The following is a 21,643-nucleotide window of genomic DNA, read 5'->3' as shown; positions in this document are numbered from 1 at the left end:
TTTTGTGTGTATTAGGTAGTGGTTGGGGAATTGTTAGATTACTTGTTAGATTTTACTGCACTGTCGCAACTAGAAGCACGCGCATTTCGCTACACTCACTTTAACATCTGCTAACCATGTGTATGTGACCAACAACATTTGATTTGATTTGACATACTGGAACATGCTGTTTCATCATACACATCCAGGCATTGCAAACCGACGCTTACATTTGTGTAATTGCTGAACCATGATTGTGTTTGTCTTCTCTATGTCCCTCTGTCATCCAGTCTGACATGTTGCGCTCACTATCCACCACAAGATCCACAGTCAGCACGGAGGACTTGTTCAAGATCAGGGAGTTCACAAAGGACTTTGGACAGGAGGGCTGAGAGGTCCTGGTCAGTCGGGGCTTTACAACTCCTTACCCTGTCTCTCCGTACAAGCCCCATTCGTACGACCTCCTGTCAAATAGTAGCTACAGCATTACGACGCTACAAATTTGGTGTTGTTTGACTAACCTGAAATGACATGAATGATGGAGCATTTGAACTTCATTCATATTATTTCCCTCTGATCATACGCTATTGGACAGTCCTGAAGACTGAAAGACTGTATTTCTTTCATTGTCATACTGCACTTTTACAGTGAGTACAGAGCTCATCATTGAGTGGAGGAGGTGTTTACATTTCAGTATTTCTCTGATTTTTTTCTGTGATTTTCAGTAGAAGAGCCCTTTACTATTTCTGGATTTGAACATTGGAAATAATAGTTCCACAACAGACACTATCATATTGTTCCAATACTGTATGATCCTAAGCGATTTTTGGTGCCATTTAACCCCATTCAGCAATATGGAGTGCTTCAAATTCAAATACTTCCGGCGCCATCGGGAGTTTTCCATAGGAAAGCGCTATCACTATCTACTGGTTTTAATATCTATGTTATTATATTCTAATGGTGGTCCTGTAGAGCATGAAGCTTGCAGGGCCAGGGTTGTGGGTTCGATTCCCGGGGCTTTGGATAAAAGCATCTGTTAAATGGCATATATTATTATTACATTGTTAAAACAACAGACAAAATAACAGGTCTTTTGGTTTTTCAAATTAATATTTGTGTGGAAAGTTTACATCAATTGGAAAGGCAGTACATGTATCTGTTTAATTATTACCTGATTCAGAAGTTGTGGACAGAAATGTGGGTAGAAATAAATAAGGTGTAGTCTGTATTAACCAGTGATCTACTATAATACAGGGTCTAATGTAAAGTTAAAATAAAAAATAATGACAAGTACATTTTACATTTTTAAATTCAGGTTTCATTAAGTCAGGTTTACTTGGTTTTGTGTAACAGCATTGAGATCCCCTCTGGGACCAAAACTGACTTCAGTATTATTGAACCAGTATACCCTCAACTATACAGAGACACAGCAATACTATTGTGCCAACCATATTGGAACAATAGGATAGAGTCTGTTGTGGAACTATTATTTACAATGTTCCAATCCAGAAATATAAAAGGGCTCTTCTAATGAAAATTACAGAAAAAAATTGTCCTATATGGAAAACTCAAGAAGCCAGAAGTATTTGAATTTGAAGCACCCCATATTGCTGAATGGGGCTAAATGGCACCAAAAATTGCTAAGGATCATGGTGAAAATGGCCGGAACTAGCAAAGCATCATGGTCAATGTTGTCATTTTCATCCTGCCAAAGAGAGCCAACCTTAATGTCTATGGCACAGGCCCCCAGTGTCTTAGAAAGCCTAAATCAAATCCAAATAAAATGTTTTTGGTCACGTACAACTCAATATTAGGAAGGTGTTCCTAATGTTTGGTATACTCGGTGTACTGTATATGTACAGAATATGACGGTGTGTATAGACAGTATGGAGCGTATATGAATAGAAAAGGTGTGTACAGCAGTAGTTATATACTAGAATACAGTATATACATATGAAGTGGGTAAAACTGTATGTAAACATTATTAAAGTGACCAGTGTTCAATGACAATGTACATAGGGCAGCAGTCTCTAAGGTGCAGGATTGAGTACAGGGTGGAAGCTGGCTAGTAACAGTGACTAAAGTTCAGGGCAGGGTACTGGGCGAAGGCCGGCTAGTGGTGACTATTTAACAGTCTGATGGCCTGGACATAGAAGCTGTTTTTTATTTTCTCGGTCCCCAGATTTGATGCACCTGCACAGTCTCTGCCATCGAGATGATGACACAAACCTACCAGAAGAGCTAAATGACTTTTATGCTCGCTTCGAAGCAAGTAACACTGAAACATGCATGAGAGCACCAGCTGTTCTGGATGACTGTGTGATCATGCACTCACGTCTGCAGCCATGAAGTGCTTTGCAAGGCTGATCATGGCTCACATCAGCACAATTATCCCAGAAACCCTAGACCCACTCCAATTTGCATACCGCCCCAACAGATCCACAGATGATGCAATCTCTATTGCACTCAACACTGCCCTTTCCCACCTAGACAAAAGGAACACCTATGTGAGAATGCTATTCATTGACTACAGCTCAGCGTTCAACACCATAGTGCCCTCAAAGCTCATCACTAAGCTAAGGACCCTGGGACTAAACACCTCCCTCTGCAACTGGATTCTGGACTTTCTGCCGGGCCGCCCCCAGGAGGTAAGGGTAGCAGGGTAACAACACATCCGCCACGATGATCCACAACACGGGGGCCCCTCAGGGGTGTGTGCTCAGTCCCCTCCTGTACTCCCTGTTCACTCATGACTGCATGGCGAGACATGACTTCAACACCATCATCAAGTTTGCCAAGGACACAACAGTGGTAGGCCTGATCACAGACAACGACGAGACAGCCTGTAGGGAGGAGGTCAGTGACCTGGTCGTGTGGTGCCAGGACAACAACCTCTTCCTCAATATGATCAAGACAAAGGAGATGATTGTGGACTACAGGAAAAGGAGGACCGAGCACGCACCCATTCTCATCGACGGGGCTGTAGGGCTGTAGTGAAACAGGTTGAGAGCTTCAAGTTCCTTGGTGTCCACTTAACCAACAAACTATCATGGTCCAAACACACTAAGACAGTTGTGAAGAGGGCATGACAAAGCCTATTCCCCCTCAGGAGACTGAAAAGATTTGGCATGTGTCTTCAGATCCTCAAAAGGTTCTGTAGCTGCACCATCAAGAGCATCCTGACTGGTTGCATCACTGCCTGGTATGGCAACTGCTCGGCTTCCGACCGCAAGGCACTACAGAGGGTAGTGCATACGGCCCAGTACATCACTGGGGCCAAGCTTCCTGTCATCCAGGACCTATATACCAGGCGGTGTCAGACGAAGGCCCTAAAAATTGTCAAAGACTCAAGCCACCCTAGCCATAGACTGTTCTCTCTGCTACTGCACGGCAAGCGGTACCGGAGTGCCAAGTCTAAGTCCAAAAGGCTTCTTAACAGCTTCTACCCCCAAGCCATAAGACTCCTGAACACCTAATGAAATGGCTACCCAGACTTTTTGCATTGCCCCCCCCCTTACACCGCTGCTACTCTCTGTTGTTATCATCTATGCATTGTCACTTTAATAACTCTAACTCTACCTATATGTACATATTACCTCAACTAACCGGTGCCCCTGCACATTGACTCTGTACCGGTACCCTCCCCTGTATATAGTATCACTATTGTTATTTTACTGCTGCTCTTTAATTACTTGTTACATTTATTATATATTCTTATCCATATTTTTTTAACTGCATTGCTGGTTAGTGGCTCGTAAGTAATAATTTCACTGTAAGGTCTACACCCGTTGTATTCGGCGCATGTGACTAATACAATTTGATTTGATTTAATACACTGGGTGCTGTAGATGTCCTGGAGGGCTGGGAGTGGGACCCCGGTGATGCGTTGGGCTGACCGCACCACCCTCTGGAGAGCCCTGTGGTTGCGGATGGTACATTTGCCAGGAGGTGATACAGCCCGACAGGATGCTCTCAATGGTGCATCTGTAGAAATTTGTGAGGGTCTTATGGGCCAAGCCGAAATTACGATCGCCAGAATGGCCGCACCCCACAAAATTGAAGGCTGTTTTAAATGAACTTGGATTTGGCCGTTCTGGCGATCGTAATTTACATAGGCTTTCTAGGGCAGACCAGGGCTTTTGGCACCGCAAGGTTGCTACGCAGTAACCGACAAGCAGAGTTCCTGACTTCACGCCTCACACCGGACACTGGGGGACTTTGTAATACGTGTTTGTAACAGTCGATAACAGTGAGAATAACCGTTTATAGCAGTGTAATAACTGTTTATAACCATGTACAGCACATCTACCAATGCACGGATTCGTGTCAAAAGCCTAAGTTTTGTTTCAGAATCCTCAGACCCCTGGCGGGGAGCAGCATGGGGACAGTACTATCTAGTTGAATGGAAATTAAACTATTATTCCAGATATTATTTAATGAAGAATATTTACATTTCAATCAATAATTCCTTTTTAACTAATTTATATTTAACATTATTGTTTAAAACACATTTCGATGTCCCGTTATTAAAACATTTACTGATTGTATCTTTTATTTCATTTACCCACCTTGGCAGACCGCGAGAACTAAAAAATAATCTTCAATCCCTCCTATGAAAAGGGGAGGCTAAGATCAGAGAAACTGAACGCATCTTGCAACAGGCAAAATACACTATAATGTCTGATATTGTGGTCAAGTAAGAGGATAACTTTTATTTTGAAGCTATTTCCATTGTTAGAGCAGTCACTCGACTATCTTGTCAAACAATCTTTGCCCTCTTGAAAAAGCTGAAAGACTTCCTGTTAGCAACCAGCTCGAGTACGTTTGTGCCTGGTTACCAAAACGGATACGAATGGTCTTGTTTAAAAATATAAAAAAACGAATGTTCTTGTTTTGCTGACTGTGAACGTTGTTATGGTGTTTAAAACGAGTATTTCTAGAAATAAACAAGGGGACAAGCCAGCTGGCCACTTTGTGCATATGAACTCTCTTGTTAGCGTGTAGCTAGCTATGCTTCAAGCTATTCACCTAACGTTTTATAACAGTATCTAGCTAAATAGCTAACTTTACAGTACGTAGCAAGCTAACGTAATGCTAGTTTTGATTCTGTATTTTTGCTAATCCTCTTAACTAGCTAACATTGTCTAAAATGATTTACCCCGCTTTAACGTTAGCTGACCAGTTGATTTTAAAATGAGCAAGCAATTTATATTTATTGTTGAGCACCTGAATAAAGACCCCTTCAAGAAAAACGTTAACCTCATCACCTTCGACTCACTGGAGCCAATGCAACTGCTGGAGATTCTCAATGATGTTCTGGCTGAAATGGACACTAAGGTAAGATAATGTAAACAACAACCTCATACTTTTGATCATGAGTTGTCCCAGTTGATATTATGTCTCAAATGTAATGTTGATGATGACACCTACCCCATTTTGAGCCCCACTATTATTGGGTTTCCAATTATCAGTCAGTCACCTAAAGTGTGTGTAAAATGTGTGAATGAATTGTAAATCATATTTTATTCATTTCAGTAAGCTATTGATATCCGTGAAGAAATGCCTAACCAAACAGCAAAGAGAATGTTCACTTTGCTAGGGATGTTGAAATACAAACCACCTGGGAATATGTCTGATCTGTAAGTATTCTTGACAGACAACTTACAAAATCAAAGCAGATTTCAGCAGTAGAACCAATGACTGAATAGAACACTGAGAGTGTTTGCTTCTCACTGTCCTCTTTCTTCAGACAGGAGCAGTTTCAGACAGGGCCTGGTGACCTGTGATTCACCCTATCCTTCACTGGTTGCTGCAGAGGATCACAGAGCTGAAGAAGAGAGCTTACCTGGCTCGCTTCCTGGTTAAGCTGGAGGTGCCTGCAGAGATCATGCAGGGTGGTGTCATCACTGACACCTGTCACCAGGTTTGTTTAACACTGACTTCAAGTTGCAAGCATAACATGGGATAATGGGAACTTGGGATAATGACTCCTCCTCTCGCTAGACTAGAGAGACCACACTATGATGCCATGATTAAAAACTTTATTTGATTATTTTTAAGTTCACTGTGGGTTAGAAAGATGTGATGGAATGCATAACTAAGATATGATTAATCATTGCATAGTGTTTGATCTGTTGTTTTTGTAGTATGAAGAACTAATGGAACGATTCAAGACCTACCATAAGGAGTGTGAGCAACTGAAGAGCTCTGGCTTTTCCACTGCAGAGATCAGTGGAAAAGTGTGACACCTTTTCAACCTTAGGACATTGGTGCCATGGAAGAGGAGAAGGACCAGCTGATCAAGCGAGTTGAGTTGCTGAAGAAGAGGGTAATGCAGATAATCTGTTTGAGGAAGCCCACCCTGTCTTAATGCCTGAAACTCACAGGGACTCAGAGGAATGAAAACATGACCTCTTATACACGCCAACGGATTCCTTTTTGTAATGAGACTAGACAGGCATCTGAGAGGCTCACGGCTTCACCCTTTTCCAGGGTAGAATAGTAATAGAGTGCTATTTTAGTGGACCATAATTTAAGGCCATGCCAGAAGGGAGACTGAGGTCAGTGGTAGTGGCTGTCGTGTGAGGTGAAACTCAATCTCAGGTGCCGAAACAGTATCAAAGTTGTTTTCTGTGTCCACTAGGTGGAGTCCGTGTTCAACCACCAGCGGATGCTGGAAATGGCCAGACAACTACTTGTGGAACAGGAGAGAGAAGAGTCTCTGGCTCAGCAGAAGAACCAACTAATGATATGGCATGTCCAACTTTCCAATTTACAGGCTTTGTAACCCATATTTTCAACTTTGCTGCATACAGAGTACACATAAACTCAGCAAAAAAATAAATGTCCTCTCACGGTCAAATGTGTTTATTTTCAGCAAACTTAACGTGTAAATATTTGTATGAACATAACAAGATTCAACAACTGAGACATAAACTGAACAAGTTCCACAAACATGTGACTAACAGAAATGGAATAATGTGTCCCTGAACAAAGGGGGGAGGGGGGTCAAAATCAAAAGTAACAGTCAGGGTCTGGTGTGGCCACCAGCTGCATTAAGTACTGCAGTGCATCTCCTCCTCATGGACTGCACCAGATTTGACAGTTCTTGCTGTGAGATGTTGCCCCACTCTTCCACCAAGGCACTTGCAAGTTCCCAGACATTTCTGGGTGGAATGGCCCTAGCCCTCACCCTCCGATCCAACAGGTCCCAGACGTGCTCAATGGGATTGAGATCCGGGCTCTTCGCTGGCCATGGCAGAACACTGACATTCCTGTCTTGCAGGAAATCACACACAGAACGAGCAGTATGGCTGGTGGCATTGTTATGCTGGAGGATCATGTCAGGAAGGGTACCACATGAGGGAGGAGGATGTTTTCCCTGTAATACACAGCGTTGAGATTGCTTGCAATGACAACAAGCTCAGTCCGATGATGCTGTGACACACCGCTGCAGACCATGATGGTCTCTGCACCTCCAAATCGATCCCGCTCCAGAGTACAGGCCTCAGTGTAACACTCATTCCAGGGGTGATGCTCGCGAATCCGACCATCACACCTGGTGAGACAAAACCGTGAGTCGTCAGTGAAGAACACTTTTTGCCAGTCCTGTCTGGGCCAGCGATGGTGGGTTTGTGCCCATAGGCGACGTTGTTGCCGGTGATGTGATGTGTTGTGAGGACTTTACAGCAGGCCTACAAGCCCTCAGTCCAGCCTCTCAGCCTATTGCGGCCAGTCTGAGCACTGATGGAGGGATTGTGCTTTCCTGGTGTAACTCGGGTAGTTGTTGCCATCCTGTACCTGTCCCGCAGGTGTGATGTTCGGATGTACCGATCCTGTGCAGGTGTTGTTACACGTGGTCCGCCACTGCGAGGACGATCAGCTGTCCATCTTGTCTCCCTGTAGAGCTGTCTTAGGCTTCTCACAGTACGGACATTGCAATTTATTGCCCTGGCCACATCTACAGTCCTCATGCCTCCTTGCAGCATGCCTAAGGCATGTTCATGCAGATGAGCAGGGACCCTGGGCATCTTTCTTTTGGTGTTTTTAAGAGTCAGTAGAAAGGCCTCTTTAGTGTCCTAAGTTCTCATAACTGTAACCTTAATTGCCTACCGTCTGTAAGCTGTTAGTGCCTTAACGACCGTTCCACAGGTGCATGTTCATTAATTGTTTATGGTTCATTGAACAAGCATGGGAAACAGTGTTTAAACTCTTTACAATGAAGATCTGTGAAGTTATTTGCATTTTTACAAATTATCTTTGAAAGACAGGGTCCTGAAAAAGGAACGTTGACATATTATCAAAGATTGTTGTCAATTACATATTCCAAATTCACCTACAAGTAGATTTATAAGCATGATGTTGGTTTCTTTTAAAATGCTGATAAGGTGTGTTGTCATTTGGATATGTTCAGCGTTTTCAGGCAGAGCAGAGACTGCAGAGATTTCAGCAGCAGCTGAAGAACCTGCGGCAGGCAACATCAGTAGATTCCAAGCCAGAGAGTGAGTAGGCGTGTTCTGCATCACCCTCCACACCACCGCTGGTTGAAAGGTCAAGGACACGGCAGATGAGGCTGAATCTCTGTTAATTGATTCTGTCACGGTTGTCGTAAGAACGGGACCAAGGCGCAGCGGATATTGAGTTCCACATATTTATTCCAAAATTGAAATATAAGCCAAAACAATAAACCAGATAAACAAACAACGGAATGTGACTACGTGGTGCACATGCACAAACACAAAATAATATCCCACAAACACAGGTGGGAAAAAATCTACTTAAATATGATCCCCAATTAGAGACAACGAATACCAGCTGTCTCTAATTGGGAATCATACAAAACACCAACATAGAAAACAAACTAGAACACAACATAGAAATATTAAACCAGAATACCCCCTAGTCATGCCCTGACCTCCTACACCATAGAGAAACAAGGGCTCTCTATTGTCAGGACGTGACAGATTCACATCTATTAAGGCCCCGTAATCATCTAGTGTTGGTCTCTTTACAATCACACAGGAGATTTGCACATTTATAGTTTCCAAAATGACCAAAGTAAAGACAGACAGACATGAAAGCTTTTGTGAGTGGCACACCAACAAAGCATTTGACAATACAATGACTCAAAATACCACATATCAAATGATGTGACCCCCTTGTAAAGGTTTTCAGTCTCATGTAGGTCTACTGTGCGTCAGTTAAACAGCAGCATGGAAGAACACTAGATAGAGTGCATTTTGAAAGTATTCAGACCCCTTCCCTTTTTCCACATTTTGTTACGTTACAGCCTTATTCTAAAATGGATGAAAATGTTTTTCTCCCCTCATCAATCTACACACAATACCCCATAAAGACAAAGAGAAAACAGGTTTTGGGAATTTTTGCAAATGTATAAAAACAGAAATAGCTTATTTACATAATTATTCAGACCCTTTGATATGTGACTCAAAATTGAGCTCAGGTGCATCCTGTTTCCATTGATTATCCTTGATCAACTTGATTGGAGTCCACCTGTGGTAAATTCAATTGATTGGACATGATTTGGAAAGGCAAACCTGTATAAGGTCCCACAGTTGACGGTGCATGTCAGAGCAAAAACCAAGCCATGAGGTCAAAGGAATTGTCCGTCGAGCTCAGAGACAGGATTGTGTCGAGGAACTGATCTGGGGAAGTGTATTATCAGATGTCTGAGGCATTGAAAGTCCCCAAGAACACATTGGCCTCTCATTCATAAATGTAATAAGTTTGGAACCACCGAGACAATTCCTAGAGCTGGCCGCCCGGCCAAACTGAGCAATCGGGGGAGAAGGGCCTTGGTCGGGGAGGTGACCAAGAACCCAGTGGTCACTCTGACAGAGTTTCAGAGTTCTTCTATGGAGATGGGAGAAACTTCCAAAATGACAACCATCTCTGCAGCACTCCACCAATTAGGCATTTATGGTAGAGTGGCCAGATGGAAGCCACTCCTCAGTAGAAGGCACATAACAGCCCGCTTGGAATGCTTGGATTTTACCAAAAGGCACCTAAAGACACTCAGACCATGATAAACAAGATTCTCTGGTCTGATGAAACCAATATTTAACTATTTGGCCTGAATGCCAAGCATCACATTTGGAGGAAACTTGGCACCATCCCTACGGTGAAGCATGGCGGTGGAGAAATCATGCTTTGGGGATGTTTCTCAGCGGCAGGGACTGGGAGACTAGTCAGGATCGAGGGAAAGATGAACGTAGCAAAGTACAGAGAGATCCTTGATGAAAACCTGCTCAAGAGCGCTCAGGACCTCAGACTGGGGCGAAGGTTCACCTTCCAACAGGACAATGACCCTAAGCACACAGCCAAGACAACATAGCAGTGCGTTCGGGTCAACTCTCTGAATGTCCTTGAGTGGCCCTGCCAGAGCCTGGACTTGAACCCCATCGAACATCTCTGGAGAGACCTGAAAATAACTGCAGCGACGCTCCCCATCGAACCTGACAGTGCTTGAGGATCTGCAGAGAAGAATATGAGAAAATCCGCAGATACAGGTGTGCCAAGCTTGTAGCGTCATACCCAAGACTTAAATCTGTAATCGCTGCCAAAGGTGCTTCAACAAAGTACTGAGTGAAGTGTCTGAATACTTATGTAAATGTACTATTTCTGTTTTTTATAATTTAGCAAAAATTTCAGTAGCACTGTTTTTGATTTGTCATTATGGGGTATTGTGTGTAGATTGATGAGGAAAAAAATTGATTGAATCAATTTTAGAATAAGGATGTAACGTAACAATGTGGAAAAAGTCAAGGGGTCTGAATGCTTTCCGAACGCACTGTATGTTGAGGTTATGCTCCTGAGTTGATTAATTAAAACAATGTTTTGCATACGCTCTCTTGATTTTGTTTAATGTTAATTCTTGTGATGAGCAGATGTGCTCAACTCAAGATCAGCATATTTTCTCCTTTTCTTCTATGAGCAGGTGTGCCTCATTGTGATTCAAAGACTTTCAGAATGATGTCGCCTGATCAAATGTTTCTGTTACTGTCTCTGTTACTGTCTATGTTATTGTCTCCGGCTTAATGAAGAGGCTTGAAGAGGAGATCAAGTTCAACTCCTAAATGGTGTCTGACAAACTGCCCAAGGAGCTGGAGAGTAAGAGGCGGATGGTGCAGTACCTGCAGAAGGTGGTTTCCAAGCCAGACAAGGGCCAAGCTGAGTTTAGGGAACGAGAGCACAAGGTGAGCTATCTACCTACCTGGGTAATTAAGCTATAGAGCCTTTTCATTTTGGTTCAAGAATGACTGACAGTAACCAAACAGGTTGTTTCTGACAAATTGAAAGTTTGAGTCTGACTGTTCCCCACTTTGTCCAGAATCGAGAGAACACCATTGAAATAAATCTGCTGATTGAGAAAAGAATGATGATAAACTGTCTCTTCAGGCAGCAGGTGATTTGTTTCTCCTTGTCTCACATTCTCTAAACATACAGTACATTTATATGACATAACACTAGCAATTACATAGGATGAAGGTTATGTCTATTTCAGAATGCCATTCCCTGTCATTGATACTAAATCACACAGGTCTTTGTCAGTTATATGAATCTGTATGCGCTGGCTGTCTGTGTGTTGTTAAGCGTTTGCTGGCTCTTTGAACTTGTTAGGATGATTGATGTTGTCTGATGAAGGGAGGCAGCTTTATTTATCATCAAAGGGTTTATTCAGGTTATCATATTGATATTTGAATATTTTTTTTGTCTCTTTTAGGTGAGAACAGCCAAGCACGAGACCTGGAGGGAGTTGGGGTAACTAACCACCTCTCACAGCTCAGTACTCTGGTCTGAACATCATCATCATCCACACCAATAGTAATCCCCTTCCTCACCATTGGAACAGGTTCGGAGCCTTTTTCGATGGGGAGTGATGTATCGTCATTTTCCAGCAAAAAGACTGTTACCTTATACAATCCACAGGAGGTTGGTGGCACCTTAATTGGGGAGGACGGGCTCATGTAATGGCTGGAGCGGAATGAGTGGAATTGTATCAAACATGGTTTCTATGTGTTTGATTCCATTCGCTCCGTTTCAGCCATCATGAGCTGTCCTCTCACCAGCCTCCACTGATACCATCTGCTCTGTATTCGCACACTACGTTGTACATCTGCTCACCACTCAAAACTGAGCATCACTATCCAAACTCTCTGAGGATAAAGCAAAATGCATCAGAGATGATATGTTTTCCATGTTTAGGGGTAGATTGATTAAACATTCTACTGTTTGCTTACGTCAAACTTTGTTGATAAGAGTGAAGCGCGGTAGAGTTGTGTGCCGCACTGAATGTGAGATGCTATTTCTGCTCTTATGTAAACAGAGAGGGGCTTACTGGCTAAAGCTACTTATCCCTTTCCCCTCACTCTCCCACATTCCCATGCAAGGTTAAAAATAGACCACAGCATGGACTACCTAGAACCAGGACAGTATTGAACAAACTGTCTGAAATGTTAACTGTTTTCAAATCTCTTCGAAATTAATTCCGCAAAACACAAACCATTGCAGTGTGAATCCTTCAACTAAATGTAACTCGATGGCTGATATTTTATCCCAATCGAAACAAACTGACACGAGCTTTGACGATATGTTTGGTTAGATCCCTCTGAACCACTGGCAGAGAGTGGACTCTCAAATTTGAGTGGCTTTTTAGCCTCTGCAACACAGTGCCAGGAGCCATCACTCCTGTGTCAACACACCCTGTGCCTGGCTGTATAAGTTTAAGGATGATAAGGAAAAACGACCACTCTTCACATCTCAAACTATGCCTGTTCCTGTTTTCAGAGCAACCTTTGGCCATAAGCAGGTCTATATAGTTGGTGGTCGCAGTTGGAGAAAAGGCACGTACTGCACCCATATGTTCATGTCTGACTGTTTTGTGAGCAGGAGTTCCACACGCAGTGAGATCATGGTGCTGAGACAGGCTGGCGAGGCACATAAGCTACCTGTCTGAAATAGCAGCCACTTCCTCCCTGCTCTCCCCAATGCCCTGTTCATGTGGGTGGTTTCATCTGCTCCCCTGGATAATAAGTGAGTGTGTTTTGATGGGAAAGGGAACTCTAAACCTACTTCTTCTCAGTGTGGTAAAACAGTAGGTGAGAACAAGAAGGGTTTCTGTGGTAAATGGAAAGGACTTATCAGTCTCTCCTGGAGTCATGGGTCATGGTGGAAATGATCACCTTATCAGAGGTATTTTCCATTCTGAGCGTGCGTGTAATCACATGTCACCCAGCAGCTGCAGGAGGGCGTCTGTATTATGCCCCTGTGTGCCCATCCTTAGTTAGCTTGGTTTTGGTCCACCATGTGTCTAGTGTTCCATCATCCATTGCTTGGCTCTCTGTTCACTTACACCCCAAATTCCCCCAACATAAATAACAGATGTGTTTGCTCAATCTGGAAAGGTTATTCACCCTGCCGAAATAGATTTCACATACACTGTAGGCTACTGCTATTTATAAATATGCACAGTGCGTACCATGTTTAATTATCTGCTATCCCATTGTGCTGCATTTTCAAAAACGATCCTCTGTTATGATAAATAGTTCAAGCTCTTCAAAGTACTGGCTAATTTAGTAGCAGTTGTTCTGGGGACCCATTGTATGTGACGAGAGAATGCTATGCAGCATTCTTCTGCCTGCTAATTCCCTCTCAACCTTGTCTGCCCTTGATGTCCTGAAATAAAACAAACCATATATTCGAAGTGACGTAACATTCTGTGATTTCTGGGGTTCTCCAGAATGAACAGCTATAAATGTTGACATGCACAGGATTGTCATCGTACCCCTACAGAGAAGGGGGGCCAATGTTTGTGTTTGCCACGGGTCATGTCTGTCTTGGTAGGAATTGGAGAGGATGACCTTGCTTCAAGATGTGGTTGTTTGTGTGTATCTGGGAAGAAAGAGGACATGTCAGTCTCACTTTCAGACACAAAGTAATTCCCTTTCTCTTAGCATATTTTTTTCATGACCGTCTCCCTCTGTTCTTCTCAGTTCAATCGTTTTGTTGGGAAACTGCGCAGCAAGGGGACGGTGTTCAAGAAGAAGAGGCAGGAGATTACCCAGCTGAGCACGGGATCCTGCAGAGGATCCTAAAACAGAGGCGTGAGGTCAGCCAACAGCAACTGGTAATGCACCTCACCAATCCCCTTTCACAGCTATCAGCTATGGACAGCTATCCACAATACCTGCTTTCCTCCATACCGCATCAGCCCTCTTATAGTGCTGCACGTGCCTTTCCATCCTGCCCCTTCCTGGAAATTATTTCACACCTCAAAACCCTCCCACTTCCTGACTTGCTAAAAGCTTGGCTGACGCAGGGAGGGCTGGGCTGCTGCTATTTGCGAAGGCTGCATCTGTTTCTCTCTATGACGCTGGTATTTTTTTTTATCAGTGGCTGCATCCCCCCACCACCACGGCTGGTTGTCTGTTGGTGCCTGAGCCCCCTCTTCTCGCTACCTGCATTCCTGTTCCCAACTGTTACCCCTCCCACATAAAATGAACCATTCGCTGCAACAATGTTTGTTATAGCCTATCGTATAACCCAGAACATGCTAGAAGCCCAGCCTGCCACTGTGATCTATTCATATCAGAACCAAATATTAGAATGAATGTAGTTTAATTAGGTCATTCACATTCAGTCTTTATCAGTGTTTGAACAGATTTGCAATGGAGGGCTGGGGGATACGTGTGAAGGAAATTGTGTTTATTTTCATAGGTCACAGATTTCTCACTCATCATATACAATAGACTGCACACACACACTGCTACCTCAACCGCATGTAACCTTCTCTTCTTGGAGAACAAAGTGGCCTGTACTCCCAGGTGTGAGCCCTGACTGTTTGTGTGGACACACCGCTTCACAGTGCATAGAGCTGCGACTCCGGTGCCAGGGGTCAGTTCAGGATTAGGCTCCGTGCTATATCCTCCCAGACAGGGAGGGAGTAACTTAGTCACTGAGTCACAGCTATAGACTTACATTTGTCGATATGGTGCAAACTAAATTATAAACAATGAATTAGCTGAGCCATTGTATGTTATTACATGGAGATTTACGCACCTCAAAATATTAACTTGTATTTACTGATTACACTCATTAAAATATCCCACTGCCTTGCAGCTCCTGTGGGTGTAGATAGACTACATTGCTCAAGTGCCAGGTGTTTCTAATGAACTCTTGCCAGGTCTCTACACTGACATTTGGTTTAGGATTATAAAACTGGACACAATCTCATGTTATGCTGCCATATTGCAAGGCACAAGGATCTCATATTTTGTGTACTAACGGATGACTGGAACCCCATATGCCCTTTCATGCTCTTATTGTCTGTGTAGCAATCCATGGAGGCACAGAAGCGGATCTCTGGGTACAGTGACACTCAGGAGGAACTGGAGAGGGTGTCGGCCGTCAAGGGTGAACTGGACGAGATGAAGGCACGCTCGCTGGACGACGTGTCTGAAATGGTGACTATACCAGGGGATCGGAGCCACTGTCTGAGTAGCATGTCACTTTACCACAGGGACAGATCTTTACCCACTCCAGACAACCCCCATACTCAGTCACAGGATCATGCTCATTGCCATCAGATGCTTGTCCAGATGCACAATTTGTTTTACAAGAACCTTCCTTGTCTGACTGTGCTGTTTTGTTTGTGTCATTGATTACTTCGCATTGATTTAGTGTCTTTGAAACCTTGAAATACCCCTCATGCATTTTTCAACTTTGTGCTTGTATTCAGGGGAAAAGAAGAGGAGTTGGTGGGTTTCAAGCCAGGTTTGATCACCAAATCAACCTGTTTTATCAATATGTCATTCCATTGCAATGAAGTCCAAGTAGAACCAGTTGCAAATGATTAGACCCCAGTTCAATATGTTTTTGAAATTATTTAAAGGTTTGGGTTTGTGGTTGAAGCTGGCAGGTTTCACACTTAGAAGATAGTAGACTGCCGCTCCCAATGATGGATTAAAGCATTCCTGGCTGTAGCTATAAAGTAGACTTTCACTCAACTCACCATCTTCCAGATGACTCATTCCTCATATACAATAGTCCACATAACCACACACACTGCTATACACACACACACTGGAGAACGGTGGCCTGTACTCTCAGGTGTCGAGCTGAGCCCTGCCTGTTTGCTCAACCCTTCAAAGTGCGTAGACCTGCAACACCTGTCGCTATATAGTAGACTTTTACTCACCTCACAATCTTCCAATCCCCTGGTTGGCCTTAGACAGCTCTGCCTCTCCATGCACACCCTATACGACCCCTGCTTGTGTAAAACACAGGTGACATATGATTATTAGATGTTATTATGGGCATAGTTAGCCATCTTCTGTACAGCACTTTGAGATATCAGCTGATGTTCGATGGGCTATATAAATACGTTTGATTTGATCTTAATCTGACATTTCTGTGGATAATTTTTCGCACCAAACCAGGATGTTGGCATATGGGTTAAAATATGTGTTACTTTTTTTCAGGTCAAAGAACTAAACTCGACGATAGTGGAGAAGAAGTCTGCCCTTGCACCGGCCATGAAGGAACCGAGGCCTTTGAGACAGCAACGTCAGGTGAACGTCACACTCTGTGAAACTTTGTCTAGTTTCATCTTCAAATTGCGTCATTACACAGAGCTGTGTCTATAGAATTAGCCAAATGTTCAACCCCAGATTATTATGCGAAACTAGAAGATTAGCAAAGCATGACAGGAGGTCAATAGGTTTATCAAAGGAAGGGGAAAACCCTGATGCTTCCACCAGCTGCTATTCAATTTCAAGTTTTAATGTCACATGAACAAGTATGGTGAAATGCCTTTCTTGCAAGCTCCAAACCCAACAATGCAGTCATCAATATCAATGTAGCACTAAAAATAACTTTAGGTAGAACAAAAACATACGAGAAATAAGAATAAGGTTTGCAGGATTTTTGTGGAGTCCTTTAATGATAGTTTACATAGAGTCTATAAGTATACGATAGGGAAAGCCCCTCACATCTCTTGGCTAAAGCAGGGGATCATATTTTCCAATGTGTTCCCTAATTTGGTATAAAATCATACGGGCTAACAATAACTAATGATGAAAAGATGCATCAGAAATATTTTAAGACTAGGCTTGGGCTAAGATTCAGTAAAACTGTGAAAATATATGCATGGGCTTTGATCTGATAGTGATATGAAAAGGGGTTGGGGAAACTACATTTTGCATATAGTACATTTGTACTAGTAGGGGGGGGTATTTAGACCCCTTGACTTTTTCCACATTTTTTTTAACTTTACAGCCTTATTCTAAAATGGATAAAATAATTTGTTTCCCTCATCAATCTACAGACAATACCCCACAATGACAAAGTGAAAACAGGTTTTTAGAAATGTTTGCAAATGTATAATTTCTTTTAAACAGAAATACCTATTCAGACCCTTCGCTATGAAACTCGAAATGTAGCTCAGGTGCATCCTGTTTCCATTGATCATCCTTGAGATGTTTCTACAACTTGATTTGGAGTCCACCTGTGATAAATTATATTGATTGGACATGATTGGGAAAGGCACAAATCTGTCTATATAAGGTTCCACAGTTGACAGTGCATGTCAGAGCAAAAACCAAGCCATGAGTTCGAAGAAATTGTCCGTAGAGCTCCGAGACAGGATTGTGTCAAGAGACAGATCTGGGGAAGGGTACCAAAATATTTCTGCCGCATTGACGATCCCCAAGAACACAGTGGCCTCCATTAGTGGAACCACCAAGACTTTTCTTAGAGCTGGCTGCCCGGCCAAACTGAGAAGTCAGTGGAGAATGGCCTTGGTCAGGGAGGTGACCAAGATCCTGATGGTCACCCTGACAGAGTTCCAGAGTTCCTCTGTGGAGATGGGAGTTGTCCTTCTGGAAGGTTCTATCTCTGCAGCACTCCACCAATCAGGCCTTTATGGTAGAGTAGCCAGATGGAAGCCACTCTTTAGTAAAATGCACATGACAGCCCGTTTGGAGTTTGCCAAAAGGCACCTAAAGACTCTCAGACCATGAGAAACAAGATTCTCTGGTCTGATGAAACCAAGATTGCACTTTTTGGCCTGAATGCCAAGCGTCACCTCTGGAAGAAACCTGGCACCATCCCTATGGTGAAGCATGGTGGTAGCAGCATCATGCTAAGGGGATGTATTTTAGCGGCAGGGACTGGTAGACTAGTCAGGATCGCGGGAAAGATTAACTGAGCAAAGTACAAAGATCCTTGATGAAAACCTGCTCCAGAGCGCTCAGGACCTCAGACGGGGGCAAAGGTTCACCTTCAAACAGGAAACAACCTTAAGTACACAGCCAAGACAACACAGGAGTGGCTTCGGGACAAGTCTCTGAATGTCTTTGAGTGGCCCAGCCAGAGCCTGGACTTGAACCCGATCAAACATCTCTGGAGAGACCTGAAAACAGCTGTGTAGTGACGCTCCCCATCCAACCTGACAGAGCTTGAGAGGATTTACAGAGAAGAATGGGAGAAACTCCCCAAATACAGGTGTGCCAAGCTTGTAGCGTCATACCCACGAAGACTCAAGGCTGTAATCGCTGCCAAAGGTACTTCAACAAAGTACTGAGTAAAGTGTCTGAATACTTACGTAAATGTGATATTCAAATCAAATGTTATTTGGTATGTACGCCGAATACAACAGGTTTAGATCTTACAGTGAAACGCTTACTTACAAGCCCTTAACCAACAATGCAGTTTTAAGACAAAGAAGTGCTAAGTAAAAAATAAAAGTAACAAATAATTAAAGAGCAGCAGTAAAATCACATTAGCGAGGCTTTATACAGGGGGTAAATGTACAGAGTCTATGTGTGGGGGCACCGGTTAGATGAGATATTTCAGTTTTTTTTATACATTTGAAAAAAATTCTTAACCCGTTTTTGCATTGCCAGTATGGGGTATTGTGTGTAGATTTGATGAGGGTAAATCAATTTTAGAATAAGGCTTTAACGTAACAAAATGTGGAAAAGTCAAGGGGTCTGAATACTTTGCGAATGCACTGTACATAACATACTATAACAGTGAAATGTATTGTCATTGTACTTAAATGCTGTAGAATATGCGCATCTATGTGTATTTCTCTGTTCATGTGTCTGTGAATGGGGATTTCATTCTTCACAGGAGCTAACTCAAGAGTATGAGGAAAAGAAGGCCAAATAGCTGTGCTGCAGGTCTGGAGAGTAACCGATCCACTGGACCAGGTACAATATTAAATGCTATGTGTAGACACTTGACCTAACACCACATATGACATTTTATATATGTAATTTGTTCACATACACCACACAATTGCAATGTTCTCTCCAAGAGGAACAGTTCAGTTTCTTCTTGCAGGAGGTGAGAGCTCTGAGGGAGGCGATGACTCGGGAGGAAAACTGATACCACTACATCAACTGCATGAAAGAGGTAAGGGGCTCAGGTAGCAAACAGCACCTGATCTGTGCTGAGACAGTCAACCAGAGCTCCTGTTCTTCTCCCCATCTCTCTGTTCTTCACAGATCATTGAGTTGCAAATGCAGCAAGCAGCAAATGAGATGAAGGCCCCTGATCCGCAAGAGAGTAGGAAAACCATCAGGTGAGTCTGCCTGCTGCTTAGGACTTATATTACCGCAGTCCCCTCCATAGGCTCCTATTACAACACGTGTGCATCTGCTACTGTTGCCACACACCTCCCCATACACCTCCCTCAAAGGACGCACTTGCAGCAGTCCGTTAGTAGGTTCACCCTCATAGGTATTTTATATACTATAGCTATGCATTTCAAAGTGTGTCCAGAACTATTGCTTTTCTTTAGATAAATATGTAAGTAAAATACTAGTTTAATATAATATGTTATGGATGTTTGCTACTGTATGTTGTGTTATTCAACTAACAGGTAGTCTTTCCCTTGTGAAACAATAATGTCAGCAGTGATCTTGTGAAAGTTAATAGGCTCACGTGACCACTGACCCTCTGGCTGTTTCACAGGGAGCAGTACATGAAGAACGTTGCAGAGCAGGAGTCCCTTGGCAAGGTGAGCAGAGAGGTGCTTTGTGTGCTTTGTCAGGGTGCAGGCACAGTGCCAATGGCATCTGACATAGATCCCCTGCAAACACAGGGGCCATACTTTAGGTTCTTCCTCACCCTGATCAGAACGGGGCCAGAGAGGAGAAAGTGCATGGCAGAGCCTCCCCCCCCCGGCACATTCATGACAAGCTACTTCTTTATTAGGGTTTCCCATCTATGGTTATGAATAGGCTTGATGCTAATGCACTTGGTCATGTTTGTCTGGTCAAGCTTCCAGTCAATGAATACAAAGATCTCATGACCACCCTTCCGTTCCGTGTTTGATACAAAACCATATGCTGGCACTTGAAAAGAAACTGAAAATGTCTGTTTAACTATGCTGGTATCATACACTGTCTTTGATGTCAAAATGAGCCTGTTGTGCTGATGTAATAAGGATTCCTCTTTCCCTTTGGACAACAACAGAAGTTGCGTGAGCAGCAGAAGGCGTTGAGGGAGAGCCACAGGCCCAACATGAAGCAGGTGAAGATGTGGCTCGACCTGGAGCAGCTGATGGTGTGCAAGCTTGGGTGCTTCCCGAGGGCCCAGAACCAGGTTTCCATTGGTCAGGTCATCCAGGAGGGCGGTGAGGATAGGCTGGTGCTGTGAGAACGAGGAGACTGTCAATGCAGGGCCAACTCTGGTACACTATGCTCTACCACAATGACCAGGACTTCTCACTCATCTCACTACTGTACTTTGTTCTCCAGTTATAGTTCATCAGTCTGTCTCGCTTTTTAATCTATTTTAGGTACTTTTCATCTCTTAATGTAATTAAAAAAACCTCTGCTTTCATTGCCTAAAGTTAAAAGGATTCAATTCAACCAATCTGTGTTGATCCTGGTTTAGTTTGCTAGTTATGTTCTCTGTGAATAATCCCAAACTAAGATTTAGTTCCATTTAACAGATTTTTCTCCCGTGAGGAGCACCTTTCCGATGATGATATTGTGAGAGGTGCCTGATGAGAACTGAAAGAACACATGATCCAGAAGGTGTCTGACGGATAAGTGGTTTAACTCTCTGGCTCTTTGACTTCAAACAAATCCTCAGCCTCCATATTTGTTGACACATCTTTAAGAATACAGCTCCAATCTATATGTCTAAAGATAACCGCGTACAAAGTGTTGCACTTGGGACGCGGCTGCGCGCCGCTATTTTGGGAAACAGCTTCCATGACCTTGGGCCGAGGAGCTTGCCTATTTTGGAAATCAATTGGACCTCTGTTGTTAAAACAGGACAGTGCAGGGTGAACTGGTCCAGCATTATCATCTTGCATATTGTACCTTGGCCAAGTCTATGCCCGTTTTAACACTTAAAATGTAACGACTCAATTTTTTTACTTATATCACATTAGCTACATATTATCCTGTTGTATTTCTCATTTGACTTAAAACAATACTTGAAGATAATCAATATTTGGTCGTAATTCTGTCTGACTAGTCACAGCCATCTAAAGGTGATGGATAACAGTGAATGATAAATCAAACTGACAGGTTAACTTTGGTCTTTAGAATATACCTATGCTATTCACAAATCACTCACTCTGAATACCTCTGTCTATAAATGCCGACGTGAATAAGGGGACATG

At 43.2% G+C, this 21,643-nt stretch overlaps 1 pseudogene; it reads left to right on the top strand.

Moving 5' to 3' along the window:
• Positions 1–5,607: 5,607 nt before the first annotated feature.
• LOC135513625 (intraflagellar transport protein 81 homolog) lies at positions 5,608–21,098 on the top strand (annotated as a pseudogene).
• Positions 21,099–21,643: the final 545 nt, after the last annotated feature.

The sequence above is a fragment of the Oncorhynchus masou genome, chromosome 25 (assembly GCF_036934945.1).
Source record: "Oncorhynchus masou masou isolate Uvic2021 chromosome 25, UVic_Omas_1.1, whole genome shotgun sequence".
Lineage (NCBI taxonomy): Eukaryota > Metazoa > Chordata > Actinopteri > Salmoniformes > Salmonidae > Oncorhynchus > Oncorhynchus masou.
Note: the sequence above shows the minus strand (reverse complement) of the source record. Positions and strands in the feature narration are given on the sequence as shown.